Source organism: Sminthopsis crassicaudata, chromosome 1, assembly GCF_048593235.1.
Source record: "Sminthopsis crassicaudata isolate SCR6 chromosome 1, ASM4859323v1, whole genome shotgun sequence".
NCBI classification, from domain to species: Eukaryota; Metazoa; Chordata; class Mammalia; order Dasyuromorphia; family Dasyuridae; genus Sminthopsis; species Sminthopsis crassicaudata.
In genome coordinates this window covers 101,006,238-101,031,886 of record NC_133617.1, presented here as the reverse complement: position 1 = coordinate 101,031,886, position 25,649 = coordinate 101,006,238, and the positions used below count along the sequence as shown (strand labels likewise).

At 35.3% G+C, this 25,649-nt stretch overlaps 1 protein-coding gene and 1 non-coding gene across 2 annotated transcripts in view; both read right to left on the bottom strand.

Annotated features, from left to right (window-relative positions):
- Positions 1–25,649, bottom strand: part of ASAP1 (ArfGAP with SH3 domain, ankyrin repeat and PH domain 1) — a 568,420-nt gene that overhangs the window by 541,314 nt on the left and 1,457 nt on the right. The window lies entirely within an intron of this gene.
- LOC141552316 (U6 spliceosomal RNA) lies at positions 2,814–2,916 on the bottom strand. The gene has a single exon (XR_012485122.1). It is a non-coding gene; the product is annotated as a U6 spliceosomal RNA (small nuclear RNA).

The window sequence follows — 25,649 nt, the reverse complement described above, 5'->3', positions numbered from 1 at the left end:
AAGGGGAGGATAATTTTTTTCCTTTCTTGATTCCCTCTAGTAGAAGTGCAGGGTGTCTCACTTCGCAAAGTTGCTTCCTGCCTCAAGTGTACTTCATTGCCTCTAGGTCTGGCAGGTTCAGCTGCTCAAAGACCACCAATTTTTGACTAGGAAATAGCTAGTGGGAAAACTAACAGGGAGAACTCCACACTTCTTAAAGGAATAAGACAATATAGACACATGCTTGCATTCAAAAATTGAAACAAAACAAAAACTTATCACTTATTATAACTTCTCCATCTCGATTATCTCTCTTTTCATTTGTGTGATTATGTCAACAAGGTTAGAAAAGAAACCAGTTTCACATATCCTGCCTCCTTCTAATATGTAATTGTATATACATGCATACATATTACATATATTCATATATGCACAAACATAATTAAAATAAACTTTCCCAGTGTCTTCTGGCCTCAAGTTATAAAAAGTATTAGCTCAGTTTCTGGCAATAAGTTCAGTGTGATGATCAAGAAGATGCCAAGCTGCCTCTTCCCATGGAGGAACAGAAGTCTTTAAATCCAAAGAGATCAAGATCATTGGACCATGCATAGTCTGGGCTGGCTGCCAGCTTCAAGAATACAGCACACTGGGAATGTCAAAATGGGCCTCCTTGCCTGACAATTGCACTCCTCAGAAATTCCCAAGAACCACTGGAATTCTACGCATCCCTAGACATAGATCATGGACCAAGGTTTCAATGAACTTGCAAGTCCCAGTCCTCTTCTTCAGTGCATGCTTATTTAAACCAAATGCCACTAATACTTCCTGGAATGCAGAGCTGCTGAGGGAGTCTAATTGTTCTTGGCTTGCTTTAAGGTGTCTGTGATGCTGCAGGAGGCTTCTTATTCTTATCAGGTTGATAATACTTGCCTCTTGATAGCAGATTTATTATATATCAACACCTGCCACATTTCTGCTTTCTGTTGCTCTGAGCCCTAAATTTATGGCTTTGTTGGTTTATAAAGCCAACAAATTTATTCTTCATGGATGACAAATCACTTTCATATTAGTATACTATAGCAGAAAAGAGTCCTGCACTTGGGGTCTGAGGATCTGGGTGCGAGTCTTAGCTTTAATGTTAACATGTATTATCTTGGGCCAGTCTTGATTTCACAAAATCTCATAATCTGAAGGGATATTATAAGCCATGTAGTCCAGCCCAAACTTGAATTCTAATAGCTTCTGCACCATACCATATTGTCCAGTCTTTTGGAAAAGGAAATAACAAATGTCTCACAAGATAGCCATTGAACTCTGGGATATTCTATAATTAGTCTATCCTTATATCAGTCTTAAATTTCTCTGTTTTATAATTTCTACCCATCATCAATATTTTGAATCTGAATTATAATCCTCTAAACAACATTTCAGCCTTTATTTGGGGACTTCTAGAAGGAGAAACCATTATCTCCCAAAATAGCCTGTTCAACTTTGTGATCTCTCTGAGGCAATATTCCTTTATATAATGTTTAAAACCTCCTTTATGGCAATTTGTACCCATTGTCAATATTTCTGCTAATTCTAGCTTAATAGCCCCTCTTCATAATCTTTTTTTGGGGTTAGAATTGTCCTAGATGGATAGCTTTAAAAACACATATTTTAAAAATATACCTTTATTGATATGCTTTTTTTCCCCCATAACCCACATTTCCCCATTATTTCCCCCCTATGTTCTCATTTAAAATTTTTTTAAAGGGAAAGGGAATAAAATAAGAGAAAAACTTCAGCAAAATTGTTCAATACACTGCAAAAATATGACCACATATGCAATATCTTCCCCTGTATCATATCTTTTCATGTATCTTTTTTGGAGCAACTTTTTCTTTATAATTTTGCCACATTTAGTCTCCCTTATTTTGTGGTTGTTATTCTTTCCTTTTACATTGTTGAGGTCATTTTGCACACAATCTTTCTAGTTCTTCTTAATTGAATTGTATCAGTTCAGCAACAGCTTTCCACACTTTTCTATATTCATTATATTCCAAATTTATTACAACAGAGCAGCATTATCTTTTATTCATCTTCCATAATTTGTTTAGCCATTCCACAACCAATAGGCATTTACATTGTTTCCAGTTCTTTTCCACCAATATTTTGGTGTATATGGAGGCTTTCTTTTTACCAATGATGTTTTGGATAGATATAAGTCTAGCGATGGAATCAGAATACAAGAAAATGAACAGTTTAAATACTTTATTTGCATAATTCCAGAATTATGTTTCCAAAATTATTGTGCTAGCTCCCAGTTCCAAGAGTGATGTATTAGTATCCTGGTCTTATCACAACAACCTCCTAGATGGACTATTTCCCCCTTTTTCTCAGGAGGGATGACTTTTAATAATTTTCAAACAAACCTTATCAGTGTAATGACATGTACATTTCATTCAATCTAGCTCTGTCTTCTATCTTGTCCTGACATATAAACAGTCAGAGGGAGGTAAAGTGATTTTTTTCCATTTAGAAAAATAACAGATTTTGCTTTCTCCACAAAAGAAACACCTCAACTTTTTTACTAATTTAATTTAGAACTCACACAATATCCCAGGGAGATTAACAAGCAAAATAATAGTGCTTCCTTCTTGATTTAAAATTCCTTTTAAAATGTATCGGATTCATCCATTCCCCAGAGACAGTCCCCAATCTTTGAGCTTCACAGTGTTTGCTTTATGTCTTTTAACTTTCCTGATAAAAGTAATTTCAGATGGTATGTGATAATCTTATTTGTGTTACCCACAGGGCTATTGTGAGATAAATATGCTATTTAAAAATTTTTTAAAAATATGAAATGCTTCATAAATTTGCTAGTCATCCTTGTGCTGGGATTATGCTATATTTGTATCATTTCAGATTTATTATATGTGCTGCTGAAGCGAACACAGAGGTGCATGCTATAGAACATAGTAGAAGGTGACTCCTGATAAAAAAGACAGGGACCAGAAGACCTCATTTCTTTAATGGCACTTCATTAACTAGCTATTTGGCTCTCTACCTGAAAATCACTTCACCTCTCATTTCTCACTTGGCAAATGAATGGGTAAAGTTCCCAAGATCCTACCCAGCTCTAACAGGTATAATTCTACTTAGCTTACTTCTTTTGAAATCACAGTCTCAAGGTATTTTAGAACAGGTGAGCCTGGGGAGAGAGGAGGAGATGTGAAGCTTGGGATGAGTGGATGTGGGGTAGGGCATTATGTGTATAAGAAGGTGGGGTGGGAGTGGAAGCAGAGAGAGTAACCCTCTTCTCCATGTTTGCTACTAGTAAGTGAATTATTTTGTTCAATGGCCCAAACAAATCTATCTGAGAGATATAGGAAGACTCATTCAAGTGGCATGCTTATAAGTCAAGTTCAAGAGTCTTCACTGGGACTTTAGAGTATTTTGAACTCTGCTAGTCAAGAGCACCTGTCTCTGGGGTAATTCTATGGGGCCCTCTTTGGACCTGTGCTCAGCCAATTTGGGGTTATCATCTCTAATTCCTTAACAAATCCTGCTCTGATATAACCTCAAGTCTATCTGCATTCTTGGTGATCCATTTTTTCTTTTTCTTTCTTTTTTTAAATAGTATTTTATTTTTTCAAACACATACAAAGATAGTTTTCAACATTCATTTTTGTAAGACTTTGTGTTCCATTATGCCCAAAGGACCATCTAATTGTGCATACCTTTTGATCTAGCAATGAATCTCCTGGGTCTGGGGATATTAAAAAATGATCAGCAGTCTGATTTCAGAGAGGCCTGGAGAGACTTACATGAACTGGTGAAGTGAGCAGAACCAAGGGAACATTTTATACAATAGCAAGATTAGGTAATGATCAACTGTGATGGACTTGGCTCTTTTCTACAATGAGATGATTCAGGTCATTTCAATCTTGTGATGGATCATTGACTTCTGATGGAGAGAGTCATTTGCATCCATAGAAAGGATTATGGGGACTGACTGTGGATCACAAGATAATATTTTCATCTTTTGTTGTTGTTGTTTGCTTACTTATTTTTTTCCTTTCTCATTTTCCCCCTTTGATCTGATTTTATTTTGTGCAGCATGCTAAATGAGAAAATATGTTTAGAAAGATTGAACATTTAAGAAGCCAAATTATCATAAAAATAGTAAATTTAAAAATTCCAAATTTTTCTCCCTCCCTCTTTTATCTCCCCTTCCCCAAGAAAGCAATCAGTCTGATATAAATTAAATATATTCATTTCTTCTCAAACATATTTCCATATTTATCATGATGAGTAAAAAAAAAACAACCAAGAAAAAACACAAAAAAGAAAGGATGAATAAACAAAGGAGAAAATAATAAGCTTTGATCTACATTCAGTCTCCTTAGTTGTCTCTGGATGCAGATGGCATTTTCCATTCTAAGTCTATTGGAATTGCTTTGAATCATCATATTGATGAGAAGAGCCAAATCCATCATAGTTGATCATCCCATAAGAGTGTTATTACCATGCACAATGTCCTCTTGGTTCTGCTCTCTGCATCAATTCACATAAGTCTTTTCAGGATTTTCTGAAATCATCCTGCTCATCATTTCTTATAGGACAATAATATTCTATTACATTCATATACAATAACTTATTCAGCCATTCCCCCATTGATGGGCATCCACTCAATTTCCAGTTCCTTGACCCTACAAAAAGATTACTATAACCATTTTTGTATATTTGGGTCCTTTCCCTTTTTTTATGATTTCTTTTGCGACACAGATTTAGTAGCAAGACTGCTGGTTGATCCACTTTTCAATGTTCTCTAACTTTGCTAAAATATAATCCCTAAAAAGTAAAATGCAATATTCAATATGTGTCCTAATCAGGGCCAAATATAGTAGGACTATGTTTCTGGACTCTTGGAAGATACAGTAATAAGTTCCATAAGGTATTATGGCTATAATGTCAGATTGGTGATATATAGTGAAAGAGAGAGATGAGAGAGAGAGAGAGAGAGAGAGAGAGAGAGAGAGAGAGAGAGAGAGAGAGAGAGAGAGAGAGAGAGAGAGAGAGAGAAACCATAGTCCTAAAGTCTCAAGATAATTGCCAGGTAAAGTGCAATCTATTTAGCCATGTCTATAATATCTTATATTTACATAGATCTTTTGTACAAGTAGAGAGCTTTATATTTATTCCTTCAAAATAGATCTTATCTTTTTTTTGTTTTTTCTCTCCTGAGGCTGGGGTTAAGTGACTTGCCCAGGGTCACACAGCTATGAAGTGTTAAGTGTCTGAGACCAGATTTGAACTCAGGTCCTCCTGAATTCAAGGCTGGTGCTCTATCCACTGCACCACATAGCTGCCCAAATCTTATCCTTAAAATAGACAAAGTATGTTTTAGTTCTATTATGTGAAAGTATTTGAAAACATAAATTAACTTAAGGTATACAGAGTGCTATCTATGCATTATCTAATTTGATCTTCATAACAACCCTATGAGTTGTCCTCAGATTATAGATAATGAAACTGAGGGCTAGGAGGATGGGCTTTGCCCAGAGTCATAAAGCAAATCACTCTTAGAGACAAGATTTGACCACAGGGTTCTGTTGACTCCAGGTACTTTCATCAGGCCTTCACTCCAAGCCTTTCCACTATTATCACATTTCCTCTCATTAAGAAGCTAATAAGGAGGATGAGGATGAGGAAGATGAGATGAAGTAAAACTGCAAAAATATGTAAAACACTATTATCATCATTCTAATTCTAGCAGCAACCTCCTTTGGAAAATAAAAGCTCAAACTCTAAATCCTTTATGTTCATAGTACAACTCTCTCACTTTATAGTCAATCCCAAAAGTGACCTGCTCAAGATCACATAAGAGAATGGAAAGCTATATGGCACAGTTGATAGAATGCTGTCCCTAGAGTCAGGAAGATTCATATTCCTGGTTTTAAATCTGATCTCAGACACGTACTAGCTGTGTGACCCTGGGCAAGTCAGTTAGCCCCATTTACCTCAATTTTCTCATTTGTAAAATGAGCTGGAGTAGAAAACCACTCCAGTATCTTTGCTTAAGAAAACCCCAAATAGGATCGTAAGGATTGAACATGACTGAAATGACTGAACAACAAAAACATAAGGTGCTAAGAGAATATGAACACAGGTTCATGGATTCCAAATACAACAAAGAAATTGTCTTAAGAAATATGGCTTGTGATAGTCACATTCGACTCTTTGCATCAGATCTCATTGTCTCTTACTATAATGCAAAAAAAAAAAAATGATAGTTCATCAAACATAGATTGTTAGAGCATGAAGAGCTCTCCAGTCATCCTCTCATTTTATAAAACATCAAATCATCTCATTTAGATCCTCTCATGTTACAGATGTGGAAACTGAAGCCTTCAAGAAATAAATGACTTGTACAAGTTCACCTAGTTTGTAAATCGTGATCATAGTGAATATGTGGTGAGCTTTCTTTTTTCTTTTTTTTTCTTTTTTCAACTGTATTTTAAAAGTCTATTTTATTTAAATTTTAGTTCCAAATTCTCTCTTTTCACCTCCAACACCTCCCCACTTATTGAGGAAGTAAGAAAAACAAAATCCAGTACAAATATGTATAGTCAAGCAAAACAATGGGAGATGTCCCAAAGTGCAAAGGACTACCTCCAATGTAGTGGATTCTGATCACTGGTAATCTCCAAGCAAAGGCTAGGTTACATCCATTGTGTCTAACTTGTTGCTGGTGATAAATTAGAAATTCCTATGATATTTAGGTCCTACCTTCTTGGGAAACTATTTTTACCCTGTATGAAATTACATACATTGCTACAATCTGTCTCACATTGAATTATTAGAGCATCAGTTGGAAGTGATGATTACACCCTTCTGATTTACCTCATTCCCTGAAACTCAGGGAGTCTGGACAACACTAAGGGGGATCAACAGCACACTTCTGGTATTGCTTTTGCGTTTGAAAGAGCAGTACACTGATCCTTGTCTAGGCTTTGGCTTAGGGTCTTGGTGATTAGTTAATGTTCCCTCTAATGGAGCTAAAAAGAATATATCAAAGTAAGGCTGATTTAATAGGATTTAGAACTATAAGAGACTTTAGACTAGATGAGCTCTGAATACTCTTATTTTATTTATGAGGTTATTAGAATTTTGACTAAATTGGGATTGAAATAAGATGCTTAGACTTCAAATTCTGTCCCTTCATGTTCTGGGCCAGGCCTAATTCAGGTTGGTTTGATTCAGGAGTGAAAATGGAACACATCAATACATTTGTGGATCACAAAGCATTTATCAAAGAAAAAAGTTTTGGTGATATTGTTTAGTTGTTTTTCAATTATGTCCAACTCTTTATGACCCCATTTGGGCTTTTCTTGGCGAAGATGCCACAGTGATGTGCCATTTCCTTTTCCACCTCATTTTATAGATAAGAAACTAAAGCATACAAATCCCATGGTTTTATGATGAAGAGAGCCATCTGCACCTAGAGAGAGGACTGTGGGGACTGAATGTGGATAACAACATAGTATTTTCACATTTTTATTATTGTTTGCTTGCATTTGTTTTCTTTCACATTTTTTTCCCTTTTTGATCTGATTTTTCTTGTGCAGCATAATGGAAATATGTATAGAAAAATTCCACATGTTTAACATATTGAATTACTTGCTGTCTAGGGGAGGGGATGGAAAGAAGGGAAGGAAAAAAAATTTGGAACACAAGTTTTGCAAAAGTGAACATTAAAAATATCTATGTATATATTTTGAAAATAAAAAGGTCTTTAATTAAAAAAAAGAAACTGAGGCATATAGGGTTAATTAAGTATCTAAGGCTAGATTTGAACTAAGGAAGATGAGTTATCCTGATTCAGGATCAGCACTTTATTCTCTTTACCATCTAGTTGCCTGCTATCCAAAGAAAGAAAAGTTCGCTTAACCATAAAAATAACAGGTAAGGACATAGTACCAATCGATGTAGATCTCTGCTTTTTCTACAACTATCTTCCACACTTATAGTAGCAACATCCAATCAGAAAGATACATATTTACCCATACAGAAGTGGGAATTGTGTTTCAAACATATACTTCATTAACAAAATTGTATCCCAAGTTATCAAGTTGCAATTTTATTCATAAAATATTACATTTTTAAAAAATCATAAATTGCAAGTGTGCATAATAAGATGATATAGCACTGTCATACTATGTAAGCATAGAAGTGAATGAATGTAGAGTACAAAGTACTTAAAGATATTCATTCTCAAGCTATCACTCAGAATTATATCTACACTGAAATATGAAAGATATATGTATAGTTATTGTAAAGAAAGTTATATTAAATATAATTATATTCTGTTCTTAATGTATCATTAGGAATTATTTGTGTGATTAGTATCTCTATTGGCCAGAAACTGACAGGATTTTGTCTATCAGCATCACTCTATTTTCTGAAATTCACTACAATAGAAGTTTAAAAATAAACACTTAATACTATCTAGAACAGGTATGGAGAAGCTTTTTCTACCAAGGGTCATTTGGATATTTATAACATCATTTGTGAGCATACAAAATTATAAACTTACACAATTCAAGCAATGGAAGATTGTTGTACCTAGCTTTCCATCACCTGTGGTTGCCTTAGCAAATGATTTCATGGATCTTATATGGCCTGTGGGTGGGATGTTCCCCACCCTTGATCTAGAAAGATAAAAATATATACAACATAGTTAGGTCTTGGATATGTATATATATATATATATATATATATATATATATATATATATATATATATATATATATATATATATACACATATATATATATATATATATATATATATACACATATATATATGTATATATATATGTATATATATGTATATATATATATATACACACACACATATATATTCTTCTGGATATATATGTGTGTGTATATATATACATACATACATACATACATACATACATATATATATATGTTATATTGGTGTCACAGTGGGTATAGCATGTGTTATATTTATTTGTTCAACAAATATTTGTATATGATATTTACAAGGTTCTATGCTAGATATCTGTATGATTCACTTTTTCTCCCCATTTCTGTGTCTGTCTTTCTGCCTGTCTTTCTCTCTGTCTCACTGTCTCTGCTCTCTGTCTTTTTCTTGCTCTCTGTCTCTGTCTCTCTGATTCAGGAAAACCAAAGTTCAAATCCATCTTCAGACATTTGTTACTTGTATGATCCTGGGAAAATCTTAGTTCTGGCCTCCATTTCCATTATTCATAAAATATGGACCATAATATATCTACTTCTTAGGTGAATAGCTTGTGAAGATGAGGAAATATTTGTAAAGTGCTTTGTAAACCTTAATGTGATATAGTGAATAGTAGTTTTATGTTCTCCTTGAACCTGAATATTGTCTACCCACATAGACCAACTCAACTTTTCTTATCTGAGCTAGAATCTGAGCTTCTCTTTATCTCTTCACATGGAGAAGAGGAGCCCCAACAATTTGAATCCCAGATCTGCTGGTAGGTAGCATATGATCCTAGTTAAGACGTTGTGCCTCTCTAGATGTCCAAAATCTGCTCTAATCCAATAATTTATATATTCAATAAATATTGCTAGGGCCCTCCACTACAAAGATAAAATGAAAAAAAGTCCTTGGCTCAAGGAACTTATTTATACTCTATTGGAGGTGCAGGTGAGGAGACAATACATATACTCATGTATATGTATATGTATCTCTCTTTTGATATATGTGTATATATATATATATACACAAACATATACACACATATAAAGCCATATATACATATTATATATATATATTTATATATATACAAATATGCATACAGAAGCACACATACCCATTACATGCATATACATATTTGAATAGGGAGTGAAGGAAGAAAATGGGGAATATGGTGCAAACCAAAACACAAAATAACACCCACATGTGATATGAACAGCTTAATTTTCAAGGTTAATTATAGGAAAGATCACACATAATCACACCATCTGAGGTGATAGTATAGCAGTTTACAGTTGTTTCTTCTCTTGTTCTCCATTCACATTGAGAATTAAACAGCCTCTCTCCCATCTGCTGTACTGACATCTATACACACACATTCACACACGTACACACACACACACACACACACGCACACACGCACACTCACATACACATTCACATACATACATCTAGTATACATAGTCCTCAGCTTATTATATACATAGAGATACCAACAAAAATATCTGGAAGGAAAGGAAAGGATAGAAAATGAAAGAGAAAGGAAAGAGAATTAGAGAAAGGACAGTGAATAAAATGAGAGAGAAATAAATAAAAAGAAAGAGGTAATGAGAAAGAGAAAGAGACATTGATGGAGATGGAGAAAGACAGAGACAGAGACAGAGAGCAAGAAAAAGACAGAGAGCAGAGACAGTGAGACAGAGAGAAAGACAGGCAGAAAGACAGACACAGAAATGGGGAGAAAAAGTGAATCATACAGATATTTAGCATAGAACCTTGTAAATATCATATACAAATATTTGTTGAACAAATAAATATAACACATGCCATATCCAGGTCAATAATGAAGAATTTCAGCCTCTTTCTCACCACTGATCCTGGCACATTAACTCACCTTATCTGGCCCAGAACCAAGTTTACTGCATCATCCCTGCCATTGTCTATTCCTAATAATGCTTTTTAAAAATTCATTAATTCATGCATCTATTCTTTCTCTCACCCTCTAACTTTCAAATATAAATGATTTAATATTCTATTTCTAGGAGTGATTGTGTATCTCATTTTTAAAAAAAATGTTATTATGCATTCTATTTACAGTACATAGCAGTAATTTTTGAAAGATTTATATTTGCATTATTGAGTTAGAATTTCCATATGTTTGGTAGTTCCTAGTAAATTTCTCTTTTTCTGGAGAAAAACAACAAAGAATGGGACCAAAGCTGTAATTTAAAATATAGGAAGCTCCTGATGAATAAATTCCCTCAACCAAGGCATGTTGGTTCCTTCTCAGTAACTTATTAACTCTTTCTTTAGATACTAGCAGTGTGATCCTGGGCAAGTAACAATCCTGTAAAATGAGAATAATAAGAGGACCTTGGTGCAATTAGATGGTGCAGTGGATAGAGTGCTGGACCTAGAATCAGGAGATTCATCTTTCTGAGCTCAAATCCAGCCTCAGACACTTACTACCAGTGTGATCCTGAGCAAGTCACTTGTTTGCATCATCTTATTTCCTATAAAATGAGTCAGAAAAAGAAATGGCAAACCACTTGAGGATCTTTGCTAAGAAAACCCCAAATGGGATCATGAAGAATCAGAATGAACAATAATAGCACTGAGAAGTGACCTGTCCAGTGTCACATAGCCAGTATGTGTAAGAGATGGAACTTGAATCAGGAGGTCTGGACTATGAGGCTAGTTCTCTATAGTATCTAGGCCACACTGCCTTTCCCAAAACTTTTGGGACACCCAATATTTATAGGCAAAACACTTTGCCTCTTTGGCCTTAGTTTCTTGTTATATAAAACTAGAAAACAAAACAAAATAATACTTGCACTTACTGTGTTTAGGATTGCAGTGAGGAACCAGTGATACAGAAATATAAAGCACTTTGTAAACTATAAAACTTCATATAAATAGTAAGCTATTATTAATATTATTATTCCTCACTTAAAATCCTTCTCCAAAATGCCTTGGGGGTAGTCTCCAAGTTTATGCCAATAGAACATAAGTTCTAGCAATTTCTGCTAAATTGGAGAATAGCCTATAAACATACATGAGCTAGATCAATCTAATTAGGTTCAGAAAAATTTATCTCTAGCAGACTGACTTCTAAAGGATTTTTTTTTCCAGCTAGTATACCTCAACATAGTGTCTGGCATATAGTAGGTGCTTAATACATGTTTATTGACTATTGACAATCTATAATTACATGTGCACCATTTTTCTAAATCTCAAAAAGATCTTTACTGGTAAAACACTCTCAGCTCTGCAATCCCCATTAGTGTTATTCTGGATAGTTGACACATACTCTTTCATCTGTCACTCTCCTCTACAGACACAAACCCTATTCTCAACAACAAACTCTCTAAACTACTGTTCCTTACAACTTTACATGATGGAAAGAGAAGAGATGTCTTTTCTTCTCATAGGTGTTGTGGAGGAGGCTGTTATGGTTATACTTGGCAGAAAGGAAAATGCTTCATTTGCTCCGAGCAAGACCCAGAGTTTTTATCTTCTTCCAAATAGAATGATAACTAATGATTTAGGCAGCATGGGCAAGCAGAACAAAAAGGTAACCTTAAAATAAAAAAATTTAAATCAATTAATCAACAAATATTTATTAAGTGCTTACTAATTCAACAGAGAAGAACCTGAAGAAAAGTCCTGGGACACTGAACCACATGAGGAAATCAGAGACCTCAGTACATCTGCCCTGTTGGCAAAGACACTGGAACATGGCCAAGTCACTTCTGAAGAGGTTGGTATAGTTGTTGGTGGTATGAGGAATAAGAAGGGATAAGTCAGAGAGCTTACCTTGGTAAAGCCATTTGGAGGAAAGTGTAGGGAATATAATTATTTCTTCCAAGGGTTTTTAATTTGGAGTCCATGAAATTTTTAAAAAGTGTTTTGATAACTATTTCAATATAATTGTTTTCCTTTTTAATCCTATATATTTTTTATTTAAGCATGTCAAAATATTTTTTCTGAGGAGTCTATTCTTTCAGAATATTGGCAAAGGGATCCATGATCCAAATAAATTAAGAACCTTTTCTCTAATTGATCTTCGATCTCATGAGTTTTAATTAACTTCCTATTTTAACTATTTTTGATGACTTGGCACTAACTTCAGTTCTCCCTACCCTGCTGAACTCATGCAAGTACTGGTAGCATCCTCTAAATTTTGGAGTCCTAGGAAATCTTCGTTTCTAGTGCCAAGGTAAGATCTCCATGCACTTTGGGAGTTGGATTGAAAAAAAGTTTGTTCTGATGCCAAATAGCTGGGATTTAATGCATTGTAATAAATGAAGCTGCCAGCTTCTGTGTCCTGCTGATCTCAATGGAAAGTAGAAAGGAAGCTTTTTAGCATACTTTGGACTTGTCAATTGTTAATGGGTTAAAGATAAATGTATAAATGTTTATATATGCACGTGTATATGTGTGGGATAGGTGCTAGACCCCTTTCTCCAAATTAACTAATCAGAGACATCTTCAGATACAAAGAGAAAGCATTTAATTAGTCCCTGCTGGGAGAGGCCCTCCCTCTCTGGGAGGCATCTCAGCTCCCAAAATGTGCTTGACTTGACAAGTGGGATATAGTAATGCTGGTTAAATAGCAAAGACCCAAGTCTTTTCATTGGATGGACAAAAAAAGGAAGTAACCATTGGTGACCGATGGTCACCAATGTTCTCTGTTACCTGTGGGTCACGTTACTTCCTGAAGCTTAGACCTAGTTTTTGACCTTTCTTGCCCCAGAGATCTCTAGTCTTGAAATCATATGACTTTCTGCAACCTGGGCCTAAGGCCTGGCCTTCTGGCCCTGTAGATCTCTGGGAATAAGGATAACATGATTTAGGCCTAAGGTTTGACCCACTCCATCTCATAGACTTTTGGAGAAAACTTCACCTGGTTTCATTTGTATATTTGTTATATATGTACATATACACATACATATATGTTAATATATGTATATACATATATTAACATATACACATCCACACATGCAGACATAGGGTACTCATGTATATGTGTTTATATGTATTCATACAGGTAATATACTTATATGTATATGAATATCTCTCTCTATATATACATATGTATAAATCACATTTTAAAATTAAATTTTAAATTTTAATTTTAATGAGTGATCTTGAGGGAAGACAGCTGTGTTAGAGTCCAGGGTGTAACACTTAGTACCCATGGAATCCTGGGTAAATTATTGAACTATTCTGAGACAGTTTTCTTATCTGCAATACACAGAAAATAATATTCATATCAATTCATAGGTTTGTTGTAGAATTGGAAGTGTTATAGATCTGTGCAGAATGACTGGATTTATAGATATCTCCTTTAACTGAAGCCTCCACAAGAGTCCTTCTCCTCTGTGTTTCATTATTATTTTTCTGGCAGCACTGAGTTGTCAAAAGTCAATGAAAAGCAAACCCTACCCTAGCTCTACCAAGCCAAAGACTTGAAGTATAAACTCAATCCCAGACTTTATCAAACAAGTCCTTAAGCCTCTGTCTGTGCTAGGTATTGCCTCTGAGGGGAAAGGGGTACAAATGTACAAAGATAATCCTTATTCTTAAGAAGCTTACATTCTATTGAGAGAGGCAATATGTACATATATAAATATGTGGAATAAATACAAAACAAATGTTGAGTTTTGTGAGTTAAAAACAAGATGGTGAGGGAGGGCAACAGAACATAGTAGGCACTTGAAAAAATGGTGATCAGTGGTGAATGACTTGATTCCAAGGAACTCATGGCGAAAAATGTTATCTACCTTGATAGTAAGAACTGATGAAATCTGACTGTAAATTGAAGCAAACTTTTTTTATACTTTATTTTTCTTGGTTTGAATTTTTTTTTTTGGTCTCTGTTTTCTTTTACAATTAAAATGGAAATAAGTTCTGCATGACTGCACACATATAGCCTTTGTCAGATTGCTTGTTTTCTCAATGAGGGGGGAAAGGAAGAAAGGCAGAAGAGAATTTGAAACTCAAAATTGTAAAAAATAAAAGGTGAAAATTGTTTTCACATGTAATTGGGAAAATATTTAAAAAAAATTCTTGACAGCTAACTTGACTGAGAAATTAAGGAGTCCATTTCAATCATCTAGGTGAGGGGTGATGAAGGTCTGAAATGGTGTGGGGGTTGAGTGAATAGAGAGCAGGGGTTGAATGTGAGAAATGAAGATTTTTGGATGACACAATTTGGCAACTTTTTGTATATGTGGAATAAAGGAGAGTAAGGCATTTGGTATAATGCTGAGGATATAGACCTGAGAGACTGGGAGAAAGAGAGTAATTTTGACAGAAACAGGGAAGTTCAAAAGCACAGTAGATTTTTTTTGGGGGGGTGATATGAGATAGAGAATCAAGGAGACAGAAATAAAAGGATTTAATGTCTGTTATTTGAAGTCTGTTGACTGCCTACCTAAATTCTGAAAGGCTTATTATCAAGTTGGCAATAGGAATTTGCAATGAGTCTTTACTAAGGCACAGATGAGTCACAATCTACGTCACCACACACACTGAGAACATCACATATCCTTGAAGTCTATCTTAAATACTAGAATTTCCCTGTGGATGGATGTCTCCAAGTGGAGACTGGATGATCACTTATTGAAAATGTTCAGGAATGTGTTTGATGATATCTACTCCAGCTCTAAAAATGTGTAATTCTCTGTCTCTCTCTTGTGTCTCTGTGTCTCTCTGTATGTATCTCTGTATGTCCCTGTATCTCTGTCTTTTGTTTTTCTGTCTGTATATATCTCTTTCTGTACCCCTCTGTCTTTCTCTGTCTTTCTATATCTCTGTCTCTCTCTGTGTCTCTATATATCTCTCTCACACAAACACACATATACACATACACACCTACATACAAAAATTGAAATATATAGGTTTATTTACTTGTCCTTTATGCTTTTGTACTGGGTGAGGTGAAACTTTATTGAGAATGTTCCAGTTTTATTTCTTATGTTCAGCACTAATGGACTTGAAAATTAAGTCTGACAATAATGTTATTCACTGGTCTTTTAGAGGCAGAAGCTGTATACAAAAACCCTTCCCCTTTTTGAATGTGTTCTTGCCATACCTTAGAGAAAAGGTAATATGCTTTTCTCAAAGTAACCATGAAATTAGAAAACTTCAAGCCACATTGTATACATTGCTTTTATTTGTTGCTGAATCATTTATCACTTTCCATTTCTAGAGCTCAATTATTTCTGTAAACTGAGGATTGTGGACTAGATGTTTGTTTTTCAGTCATTTTAGTCATATCCAACTCTTTCTGACATCATTTGGGTTTTTCTTTTTTTTTGGCACAGATTCTGAAGTGGTTTGCTACTTACAGATGAGGAACAGAAACAGAGTTAAGTGACTTTTTCAGAGTCATCCAATTTGTAAGTGTCTGGGATCACATTTGAATTCAAATCTTCCTGACTGTAGACTCCCATGCTGTATCCATTGCTTCATTTAGCTACCCCACTGCTCTTTAAGGACTTTGAATCGCTATGAGTTTCACTGGAGGAGCTGATATCCTGTTACAAGATTGTTCTGATAGGTTATGTAATAGGGACTATTACAGTGTTGAGAGTAATTTTATTTTATTTACTTAAATTTCTCTTGGTGGTCCTTCTCCTTCTGGGGGGTCACTTTTATTTCCTTCATTAGTTCCCTTTCCTCCTCTTGTCCCTAAACTGCTTTTTAACAAGATGCCCTTGGACCTTTTCTCTCTCTGCATTTCCCACCCTGATGATCTATTCCATTTTCACTTCAATGACTCTATGTGCTCCTTTCTTACTCTAAATCTATAGTTATGTGAAGCTTGAGGAGGGAGATATGTTTTTTTTCCTACAGCTGAGATTAGAATTTAGTATAATTTGCTTCATCATATCAAGGAGTTTGGTTTAAAGGCTTTGAATTCCTTAGTTATCTTCCATGACTTTTAAAAATGGGAATAAAGCTTCACTCAGAAAGTATCTGAAATTGTCATAGTAGTCTATCTATATAGTATATAGTATATCAATAATGTTGCTATGGAACATTATGACTGCGGTAACTGAAGATAAGGATTTTATTCTGGGCTCTGCTGCTAACTCTATGAACTTTGGCAAATTACATTGCATTTCTGGGTTTCAATGCTTTCATCAGAAAAAGGAGTAGGCTGGACCAGAATGTGTCTAAGATTCCAATCAGTTCTGGCATTCTATGATTAGATTAGAAATTCACATATTTCATGCCATTCAGGATCCTCTAAAGCATATATACACTTTACCTTTTTTTAGTCCTATCATTCATAACTTCCTTATGCATCACTGTAGCCCCCAGGTGAACTGGGCTTCTAGCTGTTCCGGGAACACACCACATGGTTTCCCACCTCCACACCTTCATGCTTGTTCCCTCTGCTTGGAATACCTCCCCCATTCTTGGAATTCTACTTTTTTTTTTTTTTTTAAGTTTTATTGATATTTGTTCTTTTGCATCAAAGTCATTTCCTAATATACATCATCTCTTCCTCTATTGAACCTTCCCTTATAGCAGAGATCAGTAAAGCAAAAACAACAAATTACAACGAATATAGCAAATATATGTAAAATTATTTCCCAAAGTTCCTTACTCCCTTACTGAGAAGAGGGAAATTCTCATTTTAAAAATTCTACCTGCCCTTCAAGACCCATTCTAATGCCACTTCTCCATGAATTCTGATTCTTCCCTTCTCTTCCTCCCCTCCCCCCCAAGTTCTCTCTCTCTTTGCAAATTATCTTAGAACATGTTGACTGGATTTCTCCTTTGTCCTTTTATTTCCTTCCTTATATTATACTCATATATACTCCCATCTTAAACTCCCTAGAACAATACAAGCTCTTTGAGGTTAGGGGCTCTTTTGTTTCTGTCTTTGGATTCACAGCATCTAGCACATAGGAGATACTTTAATTGGATTGGGTTGAACTAAATCCCAGCTAGATGACACAGTGCATGGAGTGCTGGGTTTAGCATCAAGAAGACATCTTCCTGAGTTCCAATCTGTCCTCAGCTACTTACTAGTTGTGTGACCCTGGACAAGTTAGGATTACTGTTTGCCTCAGTTTCCTCATTTGTAAAACAATCTGGAGAAAGAAATGGCAAACCACTCCAGGATCCTTGTCAAGAAAACCCCACATGGTGTCACGAACAGTAGTAGGTCAGGTCTGAAAAAGTGACTGAACAATTCCCTTATCAACCTCCTCCTAATTGACAAACAGCATTCTTTTTCTCCCCCAGCTTTGAATAGCACTTTGTACCTCTCTTGTGATACTTGTCACATTTCTTTCTCTGTATTATGATTCTTTGTGTTCTCTTCTCATTCCCCTCAAAGGCAGGAACTTGGATTTATTCATCTCATTCCCCCAGCAAGACCTGGCATATTGCTTTTCAAGGTGGTCAATCAATGTTTGTTGAATGGAACTGAATTCAGCATTACCACCTGCACTTTTTGATTCCAGTGGATGTTACTTTTCAGTCCTACCCATTAAATGACTGTAGGTTTTGGTATTTCAGTTTCTTACTTATGCAGCCCCATTCTCCTTCTGTATGTGGGAGGAGCAGGTTGTCAAAAAGGCACAGAAGGAGGGGGGTGGGGGTGGAGGTGGGGACATAACTCCTTAATTAACATACTCTGCAAAGAGAAGCTTTGGAGCTTCCTCCCAAGTTTTTTTTTTTTTTTTTTCTCTGCATTGTTCCCCCAGGAAAATAAAAGACCATTTTGGAGCAAAGGCTGGAGATCTAAGAATACCATTGGTATATAAACCCAGGAAATATGTATACAAATTTCCTTTCCAGAAAGGCAGAAAATAGGAAGAATTTTGGCAGATAGAAAAAGATAGTCAGAGAGATTAGACTTCTACCCAAGTCATGAATTCTTAGGCTTTCCCTCATCAAGATACATAGATACATAACGGATAGATAACAAGATAGATGCAAGATGACAGATAGATGATTGGTAGATAGATGATAGATAGATAACCGACAGATAATAGATATATGACATAACAGATAGATGATAGATGACAGGTGATAGACAGATAATTGGCAGATAGATGATGGATAGATAGATGATGATCAAGGCTAGATGATAGAAACATAGATGGATTGATTGATGATATATTGATGATATATATTGATGATATGAGAACAGATGATATATTTATACATATGCACATATGTACATATGTGTATGCATGTGTATATAGATAGATAACAGAGGACAAATGATAAATAGATGACAAATAAATATAGATAGATGATAAGAGGATAGATACATAAATGACAAATAAAAGATGATAGAAACATAGTTGATAGATAGATGATGACAGATAAATGATAGATGACAGGACAATTGTTAGATAGGCAGACAGACTGATAAATAGATGACAGGATATATAGATGACAGATGATAGATGATTGAGTGATTGATAGGTGATAGAGAGATAATAGATGACAGATGATAGATGGATAAACATAAAATCTCTTCCCTTTCTATTCACATAGCCAACACCTCCGTTCAGTTCTCATATCCTCTCAATTGGCCTGTTACAATGGCCTTTTAGTTAGTCTCCCTGCATTAATTTTTTTCCTACTCCAAGTCTAGCCTATACAGCTGCTGAAGTGATTTTCCTAAAACACAGATCTGATCATGTCATCATCATATTCAATAAACTCATTGGCTTCCTATTATCTCCAGAATCAAATGCTCTGTGTGCCATTGAAAACTCTTTACAACATGTTTCCATCCTATCTTTTTGTTATTATTTTGCTCCCTTCCACATATTTTACAGAGTAGCCACACTGGCTAACACGCTTATTTCTTTTCTGTGCCTTTGTAGGAATTGTACCTCATGCCCTGGAATATTCTTCATTCTCACCTCTCCCATCTGCCTCTTAAAATTTCTGGGATAATTCAAGATTCTGCTGAGTACCATTGTTTGGAGGAAATCTTTCCCCTAGCTTCTAGAACTTTAACAACCTCCCATTTACCTTGTGTCTGTTTTACACATGTTCTGCATATGCCTATGTATCAGCATGCCATGTCCCCATTAGAACAAAAGTTCTTTGAGCTTTTTTTTTCTTTTATTTTAGGGCCTAGGACAGTGCTTTGCTTTTAGCAAGTGTTTAACAAATGCTTGTTGATTGGTTGATAAGAATGCATGAATGAGTGTATGAATGAATGAATAGCTAGTTTGTATTTTAGGTTTAGGTTATTTGGTTCCTGTTTTCAATCTGTATTGGTAGGGGTTTCACAAACTGCATTATCTTAGCAACATGCAATTTCTAGGCTCTGCTGTTTTGCCTACAAGTGATTGATTTTCAATTTCCTTGCTTTTGTGGATTTGAATTAGACCCCAAGGGCCAAACTTTCTAGTAGTTACCGTACACTTACAGAGATCAGGCCACTTTAAAGCCACCACCTCAGCAGATGAGCCATCTGAGGATTGTTGCTTGTATGATGTCGTAAAATTGTAGGCCACAGCCCAGTAATTTATATAGAATTAACTATTTGGGCAATTACATACACATTTAGGGAGCATGGTTTGGAAAATAATTTTTAAAGCCCTTTTATCCTTACAAAGGAACTGAGGCTATTTTAGATACAGTTTTAATCTATTGTGTTTTAAAGATATTTTCATTCAGCTATAGAGGTTAATTTGGGAATAAAGTTCTGTCGTATATGAATACTTACATGATGTGATTTCAGGGGTCTTCCTCTAAACAACTCCTGCCTCTAATCCATCTACTAGAATAACTTTAATAAGGACTAAACCTTTCATTGGCTATTAGAAATTGGGATGGAAATGCAAAAAAATTTAGAAGATAATTGACAAATTCATAACAGAATCAGACAACTATAGGTGGAATGTACCTTGGAACCTAGACTATTAGAACTGAAACAATAGATTTTATGAAGCACTTTTTTCTTTCTGCTAACTTCCTCTTCATTCTTCTTTGATGATCCTGGGGGATTGAACTGGGGTGTATTAACAAGAGGTAGAAAGAGATTCAGGAGGCAAGGGAATTAATGGTTAAAATCAGAAAGAGGGACAGTGATCAAGGACAAAAGAAAGGATGCCAAAGTGGCATGATTTATGTATTACTCCTTAGAAGAACTAGCTGCTGAGTTTACTTATTTTTTTTCCTATGGATCTGAGACCAGAAGTAGCTAGAGGTCCCTGTCAATGACCAGACAACTATTATTTTAGAAAGCACATTTAATTGGCCAGTTCACATCTGATACCAAGCACTACAAACTGAGCCAAGGTTGTTGAGTCCAGAATTAGGCTTCTTTTAAGGTACTACATGATGTGTAAACTGAAACATAAAACAATGGAAACTATGGGAATAATGATGCTATATTCTTGCTTCTTCAAAGTTGAAGTCAAACTGAACACTTCCTATTACTCCTGTTTTCAAAGCACTTGATCATGGGAAAGTAGTAGGTTCAAATACATGGATTAGATATTTATTATTTGTGGTTTTATTGTTATTATATGCTATCTTATTTTAAGAATTAAATCAACTATTTGAAGTATCTAAACCTGCTGGTCTTCTCTGGAGAAATAGATCCATTATGTCCAAACCACATGATCAGAGATTTTCAAAATGTAGCAATTTCAAGAAGGAGAAGAAGGTTAACCAGTAGGTGGGGGCTTAGGAATTAATTTCTTATGGGGGTATCTCCACAAACCCATGTGTAGTTATGTTTGGATGTAAAATAAAATGGAATTGCCCAAGTCTTGATCCTTTTGATTCTATTTCTGGACTGTCTTCATTAATTACATATGGGAACTGGCTACCAAAGCATAAAAGGGCAATTTTCACTTTACCTGTGCTTCATATTGTTTTAGTACCAGGTTAATGATAATGCATATTGATGCTTCAGTCTGCCACCTTTTACTTTCTACTAATCAAAGAGCATAAAAGTGAGTTAGAGAGTAAGGCCCTCTTTAAAGACTTTGGCAAAGTGCCTACCAATATCTGTGTCACATCTGTTGCTGTGAATTAGCTGGATAGCATGTTAGCATACTGTTTTTGGCATTAATAAAACGAAAAAAAATATATAGCATTGTCAAGAAGATGATGACAGAATATAATGAGTATGATGGCTATGCAGTTGGTGTAAAATTCAAAAAATGATGGTCATTGAGACAGAATTCTAGAACTGAAAAGCAGTCCAGAGGCTATCTGGGCTAATTCCTTGTCCTGTGCATAAATCTCTTTTACATTCTCCATGAGAATTGTTGATCAGCTCCAATCTACAGGGACAGATCATCTACTATTACTTCATAATACAAACCATTTCATTTTCAAAAAGCTATGTAGTCAATAAATATTTATTAAGTGCCTACTATGTGCCAGACACTGGACTAAGTTCGAGGGATACAAAGAGAGGCAAAAGACAGTGAGGAGCTCACAATACAATGGATTATTTGGAAGTATTCCTTATATTGATCTAAAAGTTGTTCTTTGTTCTGATCTCTGAAATATAACTTAAGTATGATTCTTCTTTCAATAAATATTTCGATAAATTTCATTCTCCAAAACAACTCTTTAAATATTTAAATGTAATGATCGTGTGTTCATTAAACCTGCTTTTCCAAAATTAAATAGTTCTAATTCTTTCCACTAATCCTCAAATAACAATATTTCAAAACACTTCACAATCCTGGTCAAACTCCTTTGGATAGATTCCAAATGGTCACTGTCACAATTAGGATGTGGTGACCAGAAATGGATACAACATTCCAGATGTGACTTGGCCAGAGGAGAGTATAGTGGAATTATCACTTTCTTTACTATAGATACCATATTTCTATTAATTCAGTCTAAGATAACAATAACATTTTTGGCAGTTTCTCACATTGCTGAACCTTACTGATTGTGCAGACTGGTAAAACTCCTAGATTTTTTCCCTCTTACATGGCCAGCTAGCAAAATTCTCTCATTCTGTACTTGTGTCATTGATTTTTTGGGCCTATATGTATAGTTTTTTATGTTTACCAGTTATGATGGGATTGTGGCTTGATTAAAGTAAACAAATCCATGTATTATATCTGATGATCTCCAGACAGTGTTTCATATAGAGAAAACAATTCCATTGCACTTAAAAGATACCTTTCTTTAACAATAATATATAGCAGCAATAACAATGAATCTTGATAAGTCTCCTAGTGCCTAGCAAAAGACCCTGTATTTTGTAGACAATAATATGCTGAATCCAAATTAATAAAAATACTCAACATTTGCATGACTCATCACATTCATTGTCTTATTTAATCCCTATAAAAACTCTGCAAGCATGGCAAGGCAAGTTTGCTATTTTTATTGTTAAGAGAAACAGAGTTAGAAGGGTTAAGAGATAACTGAGGTTACATAGTTAGTGACAAAGCTCAGACCACAATTCCTCTTGGTATAGTGTTCTTTCTACTATAATAATAGCTGACATTGATGTAGTACTTTATCTATATAGCTTTTTGAGAGGGAGCAAGAGAGAAAATGACACAGTGCTTTCAGTTGTAGATTCTTGGATGGCAACCATACGGACTCTCATCATATCTCTCTGCTAATGGTTCAGCGCCTTATTTATTATCTTTCTCTGGGTTCAAAGGAAGTCTAAGCAGCATGCTCTGGAATATTTCCAAGTTAACCAGTATTGTAGAAACTCTCTGTTCAGCTTTGTCCCCAATCCCAGAGTAATACCTGAAAAAATATTTTATCTGATGAGTTAGTTTTCCTTTCCCTAAATTTGAACTGTGAACTTATTATTCAATTATTTCAGTGTGATCGACTCTTTGTGACACTGTTTGGGGTTTTCTTAACAAAGATACTGGAGTGGTTTGCCATTTTCTTCTCTAGCTCATTTTACAGATGAGGAAACTGAGGCAAACAAGGTTAAGTGACTTGCTGGGTCACAGAACTGGTCAGTATGAGGTTGAATATGAACTCATCTCTTCTTCACTCCAGGCCTGGCAATCTATTTACTGTATCACTTAGGTATCCAAACTTACAGGCTTAGACAAAATCATTGTTAATGGTGATATCATTTAACAGTAATACTAATATAAAAACACAAATAAACATTCAAATACAAATAAACATAGATAGCTGAGTTGAGGTTTGTAGCAAGGATCATGTCCCCTTATCCCTTATAGATTCCACTAAGTTTGTCTGAAAAAAATTTCTTAGGGAAAAAAATGGAGATTTAAATTCTTCTAAATTTAAAAGTCTCTAGCATTGTGCTCTGGAAAAACAGGAAAAATAAAATAATCTTTTTACTGGATATCACTCTTACCAGTTGCTATGACTGCTAGTTGGTCTAGTTTTCATCCCCATCTTATGTCCTCTAACTGTCTGGTCCACACACTTAGCCACTTGTGTCTTGTACTTGCCTTTCATTTCTCCTATATGGAAACTCTAACTATTCAGGACCTCTAGAAACCCAAAGCAAACTAAATATACTAAATGTCTATAAATAGAGTAGCTCAAATATTCTCTACTACTCTGGGGAAAGTTCAACAAAAACTGGTCTTGGCCATCTGGGGCTAGATTAAACTATCTCATTTGATTTTTCTATATAACCCTATGAAGTAGACTCTATATCTTATACATGAGAAAGTTGAGGTTCAATAGTTCAAATAACTTTTTTGTTTTAAAGTAACATTGATTTTTATTATACAGGTGTCTTTCTTTTCCTTCCTTCCTTCCTTCCTTCCTTCCTTCCTTCCTTCCTTCCTTCCTTCCTTCCTTCCTTCCTTCCTTCCTTCCTTCCTTCCTTCCTTCCTTCCTTCCTTCCTTCCTTCCTTCCTTCCTTCCTTCCTTCCTTCCTTCCTTCCTTCCTTCCTCCCTTTCTTCCTTCCTTCCTTCCTTCCTCCCTTTCTTCTTTCTTTTTTCCTCCCTCCCTTCCTCCCTCCCTTTTTCCTAACTTCCTGCCCTCCCTCCTTCTTTTCCTTTCTTTCTTCCCCTCTCTCTCTCTCTGTGTCTTTCTCTCTGAAATGAGGGATTTGAATCAGGTGTTGACTCTATGATCCAGCAACCTTTTTATAATTTATAACATCACGTATACACACACACACACACACACACACACACACACACACATATATATATATATATACACATCAAACTGTCTCATATATATTTTTTAATTTTTCTCTCTAGATAGGTGTAGGATAGTATTTAAAGATAATCAATCTTTTGTTTTCAGTGCCATGAAAAAAATAGTGAAGCCATGGAATCAGAAATTAGGGAAGCCATTTTATGTTGGGTTCTAAAGGACACTTGGTATAGAGAAATGATTGTTGTAACTGAAATAAAGAGTTTCAGTTTGCTGCTTACTTGATGATCTTCTCTGGGCCTTGACTTCCTCATTTGTAAAATAAATACTTAATAAATGTTTCCTGATTGATTGATCACAAGTCACTTACCCTCAGTGCTCTAAGAAACTCTCTAAGATTATAAATTAGAAGGTACTGGTGTGCATCAGGGGAAGAAATATAGGTCTGGGCACAAAAAGCTAGCAAATGGGTCACTTGGATGGTCTCACTTTTGAGGTCACAGCTTTGGACTCCAAAGGACTTTCCCACTTATAATTTCTGCGGCTGCCAGCTCAGACCTTGAGTCAAATAATTGAATTCAATTCAATAGTCATTTACTAAGTTACTTTCAATGTGCCAAATCCTGTGGCCAATACAGACTTGAAATAAAACAAAACAGAAATGGTCCCGGACCACTAGGAGCTTCATTCCTGGGAGCAGCACATATGTTGTATAGGCTTTGAAACACTGAGCTCCAAGGAAAAATCTCTGGGGTGTGCTAACTCTGAAGTAAATCTTTGTCCCAGCTTTTAACTTCAGCTTCCAAGTCACAGGTTAATAATGTAAATT